Source organism: Staurois parvus, unplaced genomic scaffold (genome assembly GCF_062004578.1).
Source record: "Staurois parvus isolate SC_StPar_1 unplaced genomic scaffold, SC_StPar_1.0 ptg001089l, whole genome shotgun sequence".
Taxonomy (NCBI): Eukaryota; Metazoa; Chordata; class Amphibia; order Anura; family Ranidae; genus Staurois; species Staurois parvus.
In genome coordinates this window covers 1,502,838-1,512,610 of record NW_028318885.1, presented here as the reverse complement: position 1 = coordinate 1,512,610, position 9,773 = coordinate 1,502,838, and the positions used below count along the sequence as shown (strand labels likewise).

General features: G+C 38.1%; 1 long non-coding RNA gene across 1 annotated transcript; it reads right to left on the bottom strand.

Annotated features, from left to right (window-relative positions):
* Positions 1-2,498: 2,498 nt before the first annotated feature.
* Positions 2,499-8,934, bottom strand: LOC149440412 (uncharacterized). Its single transcript, XR_016307640.1, has 2 exons — positions 7,802-8,934; positions 2,499-4,062 (listed from the first exon to the last, which is right to left on the bottom strand). It is a non-coding gene; the product is annotated as an uncharacterized LOC149440412 (long non-coding RNA).
* Between the last annotated feature and the right edge of the window lie 839 nt (positions 8,935-9,773).

Below are 9,773 nucleotides of genomic sequence, written 5' to 3'. Positions count from 1 at the left end.
CACTTAGTAGGTTAGTAATGCGATAGGAGACTGAAGGGGTGAGGTGAGGGGTAGAAAGATTTGTGTGTCATCAGCATAGAGATGGTACTTAAAGCCATGGGAGTTTATCAAGTGACCAAGGGAGGAGGTGTAGATGGAGAAGAGAAGGGGTCCAAGGACAGAACCTTGAGGGACCCCTACAGAAAGTGAGTGAAGAGGAGGAGGCAGCGTTATAGGTAATGCTGAAGGAGCACTGCGATAGGTAGGAGAACCAGGAGAGAGCAGAGTCTCAGAGGCAAAGAGTGGAGTTTTTTGAGGAGGGGATGGTCAACCGTGTCAAAAGCCGCAGAGAGGTCAAGAAGTAGGAGTATGGAGTAGTGGCCATTGGTTTTAGCTGTTAGTAGATCATTTAGTGAGTTTTAGTAGGGCAGTTTCAGTGGAATGGAGTGAGCGAAAGCCAGACTGTAAAGGGTCAAAAAGATTGTTGTCAGTGAGGTAGGAGCTCAGGCGATTGTTGAATAATCGTTCTTAGAGTTTAGAGGTAAATGGCAGCAGGGAGGTGGGTCTTAAGTTGTTCAGGTTGGTGGGGTCCAGGGAGGGCTTTTTAAGTATAGAGTGATGTGTGCATGCTTTAGAGGGGAGGGGAAGACATGAGTAGAGAGGGAAAGATTGAAGATGTGAGTGAGGGAGCATAGGATGGCAGAAGAGGATGATCGTAGGAGTTGCGAGGGGGCAGGTGGTGAGATGGGCTTCTGAGAAAACCTTAGTTACCTCTTCGGTAGTAGCAAGATCAAAAGAGGAAAGTGTTGAGGGAGGTTTAGTATAAGGTATGTTAAGTGGGATGGATGTCTGTGCAGTGGCGATGCCCCTACGAATTGCATCAATCTTCTTTTTGAAATGATTTGCAATCTCGTGAGCAGTGAGGGAGGTATTGGGTGGAGGTGGAAAAAGTAGAGAGTTAAAAGTAGAGAAGAGACGACGAGGACTGGATGACAAGGTATTCATAAGAGTGGCAAAGTAGGCTTGTTTGGCAGCATGAAGGGAGGAATTGTATGTTAAGAAAGCAGATTTATATAGGGTGAATGCTTGTTGAGATTTGGTTTTATGCCACAATCGCTCCAGTTGTTTAATATTTCTGGTGTCGTCAGTCTTCCAAGGTTGTTATGGTCGGGGCCTGATGCTTCGTGTAGTTAGGGGAGCAAGTGAGTCTAATGTGGATGAAAGTGAACTGTTGTAGACAGCAGTGGCCAGGGGAGAGATTCTGTCAGAGTTGGTCAGTTGCAGGGTTCAAGTAGTGAAGGTTTCTGTGGGTAATTGTTTGCTGCTTTTGAGGGATAGGTGTTTCAAGATGAGGACACTGTGAAGGTGATGAGATTGTGATCAGAGAGAAGAAAGGGGGTGTTTGTGAGGTTGTAGGGAGTGCAAAGATGAGAGAAAACAAGGTCTAATGTTTTCCCATCAGTGTGAGTGGAGGACTGTATACATTGTGCTAATGCAAAAGATGAGGTTGAGTTGAAGAGTTGGGATGTAGCCGGGTTGTTGACATTAATAGGGATGTTAAAATCTCAGAGAATGATAGTGGGTAGTTCAGAGGAAAGAAAGTAGGGTAGCCAGGAAGAGAAATCATCAAGAAAGGGAGACACTGGTCCAGGAGGCTGATAGATCACTGCAATCCTCAGAGAAATGGGAGAAAACAGCCGGGTGCAGTGAGTCTCGAAAGAAGAGAAGGATAGAGACGGAAGGATAGTGAGGACTTGAAAGGTGGTCAGTGGGGATAGGAGCAAACTAACGCCACCTCTTTTCTGATCACTGGGTCTGGGTGAGTGGGTCCAGAGAAGGTCTCCATAGGAAAGTGCTGCAGGAGAAGCAGAATCTGCTGCTTGAAGCCAGATTTCTGTAAATGCTAGTAAGTTAAGGGAGCGGGAGACAAAAAGGTCATGGACAGAGGTGAGCTTATTACAGACAGAGCGGGCATTCCAGAGCGCACATGAAAAAGGGGAGTGTGGTTTTTGGGAGCATGGGGACTGATGGTAAATTGAGGGGATTGCGGCTATTCCTGGGAGAGAGGATGCCTTGTGTGGGGGTGAAATACTGGAGGACCAGGGTTTGGGGAGATATCCCCAGAGGTTAGGAGAAGGGTGAGGAAAGTAACATGGGAGCGGGATGTATACGAACGCACATGCATTCCAGTCCTGGTGTTTGGGTGTGGCGGAACCGTTCCGTCTAGGCTTCCTTGTACGGAGCAGTGCGTCTCAGCCAATGGTCCCCTTTCCAGCAAGGCTTCCAATGCTCTGACAAGGCAGGTATTAGAGCTCAAAGGCAATCCTTCCCCAAACCATGAGTCGAAACTTTGTGTAGGGTGAAAATGAATGACTCTTTATTAAACACAGCTCAGTATATACAACTTCATCCCCACCCCCACCAGACAGCCTGGCTGTAAAATATCGTATTGTCTCGATATTTTATTAACTTGTATTGATGAGAAATGTTCAAATAGAAAGTCCTTCCACTTCTTGCAATTACTCAAAAAGATGATTTAATAATAACGTTGCATAAAATTAGAAATAAAATATTGGCATACAGAATGTTTAAATAATGTCCAAAAAATATATTTAAGTTCTTGATAATAAGATTGTATATATGTATATGTATGTATGTGTGTGTGTGTCTCATCAAGGCTGCAAGCAAAGTGAGCAAAAAAAGTCTTTGTTTCAACTCTTAAATGAGCAATCCAGCCCCCACCTTTTCCTCAAAATGGGCTGATATACTTGTAGTCCCACAAAGATAATTGGAAACAGATGTATATATATATAACAAACCCTCCAGCCTACTTCTCTCAAAGTCTGAGTGTAACTTTATCTCTTACATAGATGGGGGAGGATGGTAGACCAATTGCTACCATATGTGGCTTGAATGTAAAGGAAACCCAAGATATATGTTCATATATAAATTCACAAACTATGAAGTCTAATCACTTACTTTTCCCAATCTAGAACAAATATAAATATAATAACTCAATTATTCTATTAAGATCCAACTCATTCATACTTATGTTAGTACTGTTAATAAGAAGATATTAGGTATTAGGTTAAGGAAAGCTTCTAACATTTCCCTCTCAAAATGATCGATTTTATCGAATCTTAATCATTTTCCTTATCTTTATCCATTTATACACATTCTCGTCACTTTCGTATCCATTCAAGCGTTTTTGGATCTTAAGATAATTGATCTGAACTTATCTTCAATTTGATTCTATAATGGGAAAACAAATTCTTTGATAAACCTTTTGTTATGTATCACATAAAAATATTTTTACCCTTATTATTTTCCTTTTACCAAATAATTCATCCCCTTAATAAATGTATAACTGTAACATTATAGTACAATACTTTAAAATATGTCACTTAAAAAAATAGATGTTTCATATTTTCCCTCCAAAATGTGTGTAGCACACAATTCTATAATCCATACATTTTTCAAATTACCTTATCAACATTTAAACATAACATGTGTTCTCTAACTTCAATCCATACATGTATATCAAATGATTTTTTTTAAAAAAACATACATATAACAATGTAAACTTGCGTAAGTTTCTCTATATGTACCTTAGAAAAACTTATCTCTAGCTTAATTAACAACAGATGTTCTAACTAATTAGAGTGACTCTGTTGTAACAAAAGTTTAACCCTTTCACTTCTGAAAATACATCGTGTATGATTGCAAATGTTCATGTGAAAACTGATCTCATCTTGATATGGTAAACATATGTCAAAATAAAATGTTCACACATAAAAACCAATATATCTGATGAATGAATTATTTCATCAGTAGTCAAAAGTCAGTTGTTTTATAAGTTCTTCCTCTATGAGATGCCTTGAGATGTCTTGTCTTCTTCTAGCACTCTGTAAAGTTAAAATAACTTTATTGAACATAAAAAGAACAACAAAAACAATGATGAATGAAATTCTTGTTGCAAAGCTTCTTCCAGAATAAATTTCCTTCTTGGAAAATGTATTATCATCTGAAAGGTTTAGAAATATTGGAACTTTCTTCCTTTAACAGTTACTCTTAGGTCATTTCCTGTAACAGAAATGCAGTATCATTATTTTGGCATTGATAATTTTACATTGATTAATCCTCTTACATTTATCTGTTAACATTACATATCATAATCACAAACATTTCTAGTTATGACATGGAAGACATATTTTGATTATAACACTTCTTATTGACTTGTAGTGTTCTTTTTAGAATGCAGCACTTCTGCCTGACAGTACTAGGGTTGCTGATGTAAATCCCAACCATGGCATCACCTGCCTGGAGTTTGTATGTTCTCCCTGTGCTTGCGTGAGTTTCCTCCAGGTACTCCGGTTTCCTTCCACACTCCAAAGTCATGTTGATAGGAGAATTGCTCCTATCTAAATTGGCCCTAGTATGTGTATGTATGACTGTGAGTTAGGGACCTTAGATTGTACACCTCTTGAGGGTTAGGAACTTATGTGAATGTACTATATATGTAAAAAGCACTACATATAAAATAGTAAAATTGACGACGCTATATAAGTACCTGAAATAAACAAAAATAAATATAACAGGACGCTACATCTCCATTATTGGTCATGATTCAAAACCTTGGTTTCAAAACCAAAGAAAGGTTTTGTATCAACCCAGAGATGACAAAGGATCATGCCTTTGATCTTATCTCTATAAAATTGGAAAAATGCGTAACTGTTTTCTGTGTTGGCTCACTTCTTGTAGTGTAAGACTGATCTGCAGTAATACATACTGGTATCAAACTTTTCTCAGTTCCTATGTTGAAAACATGAGGTACAAACTTCTCACCTACAGCTGTACAAACATGTGTTGGTATGTTTTCCTGAAAAGGTCTTTTTGTTACTTCTATCTGTATGTGTTTGGATGACAGTGTTTTGTACCATATAGGATACTTTTCACGATAATTGTCTGTTGAACCATCTTCCTGTAGGAGTTTCAGTGATGAATCAGGTGTCTGTAATATGATCTTACTTGATCTCACAATGTATTCAGTTATTTTGACTGCAAAGAAAACACTTAACAAGTTTTTCATATGTGCATCAAAGTTTTTCTCCATATTTGTCAAAGTTCTTGAGAAGAAACCTATTATTTTCTGATTACCGTCTTTTAATTGTGACAAAGTTGCTGAGATTGCATTATTGGAAACATTGGTTTCTAAAACAAAAGGAACTTTACTACAAAACTCAACAGTACTTAATGTAGTAGCATTCTGCAAATTCCATTTCAATAGTTCAAAAGCTTCTTTCTCAGTTTGATTCCATTGATCAAACACACCAGCTTTTTGTCTCTAACGATCAAATAATGATCTAGACTTTTCTGCAAAATTGGGTATAAAATCTTTACAATGATTTACTTCGCTCAAAAACTGATGCAAAGCCTTGCGATTTGTTGGAATTGGATAAGCAGAAATAGTTTTAACTTTTTCTTGCAACATCTGTCTCTGTCCATGACTAATTTGCATATGAAGGAATTCCACCTGTCTTTTCATCAACTGAACTTTCTCTGTATTCAATTTCAATCCTGCTGTTTGTAACAACGTAAATATTTCAGACAAAAGAGTGATATGTTCAGTTCTATTTTGTGTAGACAAGAGAAGCTTGTCTACATGCTGGACAATACATTCTGGCCTAGAGAATTTAGATAATATTTTTCCCAAATACTCATGAACAATTCCATCACTTATATCCATCTTATGAATGTATAAGTTTCTTTGTTGAAGCTAAAGGCAAGTTTATATTGACAACTCTTAGCTAAGGGTACTGACAAATGGCTATTGGCAATTTCAAGTACTGAGAATATTTTGGCCTTGGCATCCAGATGTGACATTATGTTACAATCAGGAACAATAGATCTGTTATTTGTGATGCATTTGTTCAATGTCCTGAAATCAACTGATAAAGAATATGAATTATCAACTTTGATAGGCCAAATACAATTATTCACCACTGATTGTACTTTCTTTAAAATACCTTGCTGTAAAAACTCATCTACAATGGAAGAAATTGGATGAAGTGATTCTAATGGCCATTTGTATTGAGGTTGAGGCTTAGGGTCTCTACCTTCAATGTCAACTTCAAAATCCTTAAACAAACCTACATCATCTTTGCTTTGACTCCACAGATCCTTATGTGATATAACCAATTGTTCCAATTCAAGATTGGTTCCTGTATGTGGCCATTTATGATCTGAAGACATGTCAGCAGTTGCTGTACAAATACTTCCAACATTACCGTACATGGAAGAATCAATTAATGTTGATTTGGGCCTTCCACTTTCATCCAATAAATTTGGAGCAACATATTCCAACAGTAAAGAAGAATCTCGATTTGATCCTGATTTAAATGTCGGCAATGGCAATAAACCATTCCTATTAATGACAACAGCACTGTTTACCATATTGTTTAAGCTGTTGTTGACTCTCAGTGAACTGATCTTTTTAACTTCTGAGGCATAAGGCAACTCAGACAGACTATTGTTGGAACATGGAGGAGCAGATTGTTCAGAAATTATATTTTGGTCTTCTAATTCCAAAGCTTTTCTTTGTAAATCTAATTTATAATGAAGACAATCTCTTTTCAAATGACCAAATCGTTTACAATAGAAACAAATAGTATTTCCTGTCTGCTCTGAGACTCTCGTCCTGCCTGTGACGTGTTCATCATCATAATTGGGTGTGGCTAAGCACATGGTCTCTCTCTCTTCTCCATTTTGAACAATTAAACTTTCCTTCTTCTGATTGTTTAATTTAAGTTGTCTCCTAACTGTATCTATAACTTTGGCTGCTTGATCTAAATCATTTTTTCCAGTAGCAATAATAACAGATGCTGGATCAAGATACTTGAATTTTTTAACAAAAGCATTTACCATAGAAGGAGTCTCATTGTCTAAATTAAATATCATTTTGTATACTTTAGAAAATCTATTTTTAAATTCAAAAGGATCATCATTAATCGTAGCTCTTAAGGAGTCTAAGATTTCCAAAGAAGGAGTTTCCTCTCCAGTAGTAAATTTCAATAATTGACGTAGTCGGTCTGATGCATTGCTATGCATTTCCTCATCATCCTCAATATATGGCGTTTTGATTAATCTACATGCCATAACACTGGGGAGCCATAAACAGAATAGAAAATTTCTTTGCTCCTGATTTAAACAAAAATTATTACAAAAATTTTCATAAACCTCCATGTTATAGAAAGCATCGGCATCCATATCATAGGCTGGCATATCCTTCAAAATTTTCATGAGCTGATCAAGGATTTTAAGATTAAGTTTTGCAGCTTTATCCCTTAATTTTCTCTTACACATTTCTTCCTGATTGGTAGGCTCTCCTTCCATAGACTGGATCTCTGGTACAAAAAATTTTTGTTTCTCTGCCTTAGTATTCACACAAATTCTTTTTACATCATTCTGCAGGTCAGATAACTGAATGTCTTTTGTTTGAATTGCACTTTGCAGATCATCTATTTGCTCAGTCAAAATCTGGCAATTAGCACATACACTGCTCTGATCTTGCTTCATTATACATGTAGCAGTCTTAGGAACATCAAAAATCATGGCGTTAAAAACATTAACTAACTTCATTACATTTCTAATTTGTTTGCTCAGTTTCTTAAAGGAAAACTTAGATTTTTCTATCTTAATATTAGCCTGTAAGCACTCATTATACATGTACCGCCAAAGTTCATTATCTTTAACAAATGTAGACAGATTCTTGAATTCTAACTTGCTCTCTCTAGATAATTCATCAATAAAATCCATTACTTACCAATTAAGAAGGTCTTTCTTTACATAACGCGTCTTTTCTCTCTTGGCGGGAAATGACATCACCAAGGAACAGCGTTGCTTGCAATTGCGCAAAATTCTCACCAATTCTGCTTTTAGGTTCTCGATTATGCCGACGATTCATCTGTTGCAGACTTTACTTCTCCTGAAAGCTTGATTTCATATTTTGCTGAGTTTGCAAACAACGTCCCTCTCATCAAGGTAAAAGAGAAAAAAGTCAAAAATAAGCGATCGGCGGAAACGAATCGAACTGGAGGCTCGCCACTGTAAAATATCGTATTGTCTCGATATTTTATTAACTTGTATTGATGAGAAATGTTCAAATAGAAAGTCCTTCCACTTCTTGCAATTACTCAAAAAGATGATTTAATAATAACGTTGCATAAAATTAGAAATAAAATATTGGCATACAGAATGTTTAAATAATGTCCAAAAAATATATTTAAGTTCTTGATAATAAGATTGTATATATGTATATGTATGTATGTGTGTGTGTGTCTCATCAAGGCTGCAAGCAAAGTGAGCAAAAAAAGTCTTTGTTTCAACTCTTAAATGAGCAATCCAGCCCCCACCTTTTCCTCAAAATGGGCTGATATACTTGTAGTCCCACAAAGATAATTGGAAACAGATGTATATATATATAACAAACCCTCCAGCCTACTTCTCTCAAAGTCTGAGTGTAACTTTATCTCTTACATAGATGGGGGAGGATGGTAGACCAATTGCTACCATATGTGGCTTGAATGTAAAGGAAACCCAAGATATATGTTCATATATAAATTCACAAACTATGAAGTCTAATCACTTACTTTTCCCAATCTAGAACAAATATAAATATAATAACTCAATTATTCTATTAAGATCCAACTCATTCATACTTATGTTAGTACTGTTAATAAGAAGATATTAGGTATTAGGTTAAGGAAAGCTTCTAACACTGGCACTGGGTTTTCCCCACCCACAACAAAACCCTACAACCAATAATACAGTATGAACTCTATTAGAAGTGAGACTACAAGTTCAAATTACCCTAAACAAACAGTGTAGAATGTCTGTGAAACATATACAGTTTTACAAAGGGGAGAAAACTGGAACTGAAAGGGCAAAATGTTATCACAAAGGGACAGTTCATCACAAGGCTCCCCCCCCCCCCCCGTTGTGTAACACCCACCAGACCTGGCGAGACTTTCAAATGGGTCCGCTTAGGGCTGGTCTGTTCTGGGGATCACTTCTCCAACTCGGCTTGCAGGGACAACCCATTCACGTTGGCGTTTTGCTTCCCTGGTCGGTGCTGGATTGTAAAGTTGGAGGGCCAAGCTCCACCGCAGCAAATGACCATTGGGACAATTGGAGACCTGGTTTAGCCATACCAGGGGGTTGTGATCGGTGAGTATGGTGAAGTAGCGCCCGTACAGGTAGGGCTGCAATTTCTTGAGGGTCCATACCAAGGCGAGACACTCTTTCTCCACAGCAGCGTAGGCCACCTCCTGGGATAACCACTTTCTACGTAGGTAGACCACTGGATGGTCGTTCCTGTCATCCCTGATTTGGCTCAGAACAGCGCCCAATCCAAAGGTGGAGGCATCTGTGAACACAAAACCGTTTGGAAGGATCAGGAGCAGCCAAAACGGGAGCATGGATCAGATCATGTTTGAGCTTTTGGAAAGCTGTTTCGCACTGGGGACCACACAACCTGTTGGGGCAGATCTGTTAGGGGTTTAGCAATGGCGCTGTAGTTGGGGATGAATTTACAGTAGTACCCTGCAGTGCCTAGGAAGGCAAGGACCTGGATCTTGGTTTGGGGAGTGGGCCAATTTGCTACCGCTGCCACTTGTGCCGGTCGTTGCTTCCCACATCCTACCCGATGTCCTAGATATTGGACCTCGGACACCCCAACATGGCATTTGTCTGGTCGGATGGTCAGCCCTGTTTGCCCAATGCGATTAAGCGCTTCC